Here is a 1,131-nt window from a genome sequence, read left to right as displayed (position 1 = left end):
TGCTCGGGCCTTCTGCCCCAAAAAAGGGTGCGGGGAGCGCCGGGGACGCGCGGGTGACGGGAGCGCGCCCCGAGCGGGGAGCCCGGGCACGGGGCCAGCCTGATCCTAATCTTAATAATTTTAATAATCTTAATAATACTAATAATCTTAATAATCCTAATAATCTTAACCCTAAATGGAGCCCAGAGGGTGCACGGGGCCGTGGACCATCCGTCCGTCCATCCATCCATCCATCCATCCATCCATCCATCCATCCATCCATCCCTCCGTCCATCTTTCTGTCACTCCATCCCTCTGTCCATCCTTGGTCCCTCCATCCGTCCTTCTGTCCCTCTGTCCATCCCTCTATCCATCCCTCTGTCCATCTTTCTGTCCCTCCACCCCTCTGTCCATCCCTCTGTCCACCCCTCCATCTGTCCCTCCATCCCTCTGTCCCTCTGTCCGTCGTTTCTGTCCCTCCACCCCTCCATCCATCCCTCCCTCCATCCCACTGTCCCTCTTGTCCATCCCTCCGTCTTTCTGTCCCTTCACCCCTCTGTCCATCCCTCTGTCCATCCCTCTGTCCGTCCCTCTGTCCACCCCTCTGTCCATCTCTCCTTCCTGCTGTCCCTCTGTCCATCCGTCCCTCTGTCCATCCCCCAGCCCTCCCTCCCCCCGTGAACAATGCGTCTCCCACGGCCGCTGTCGCCCGTCCAGCGCTCACGGAGCGTTCGCCTCCAGAGCAGCTGCGGCGTCGAGGAGCTGACAGCGATTTTTAAATTGACCTTTGCCTGAAAAGTCCTTTTTCTGTTTTTGTTTTTTTTTGTTTAAATGGGCATTTTTTGCTTAGGGGACAGGAGGTGCTTGGGAATAACATCAAGAATGGTTTAAAACCGCAGTTTCCTGCGTATTCCGGTATAAATTCCCCTCGGTTTGGGGGAATGGGTGCTGCTTCGCGCCATCCTTGGTTTTACCCTCAAAAATCAACATTCTTGTTAAACAGGCCCTGGTTTTGTGATGGATTTCAGGACAGGACTCGGGTGTTTGATGTTTTTAACGGAATTTCGGACAGGACTCGGGTGTTTGATGTGTGACAGAATTTTGGACAGGACTCGGGTGTTTGCTGTGGACACCACAGAGGGTGCAGGACAC

This window comes from Malurus melanocephalus, unplaced genomic scaffold, assembly GCF_030028575.1.
Source record: "Malurus melanocephalus ecotype Western Australia unplaced genomic scaffold, MMel_1.1 scaffold_1147, whole genome shotgun sequence".
In the NCBI taxonomy this organism is placed as follows: domain Eukaryota; kingdom Metazoa; phylum Chordata; class Aves; order Passeriformes; family Maluridae; genus Malurus; species Malurus melanocephalus.
This window is presented reverse-complemented; position numbering follows the sequence as displayed.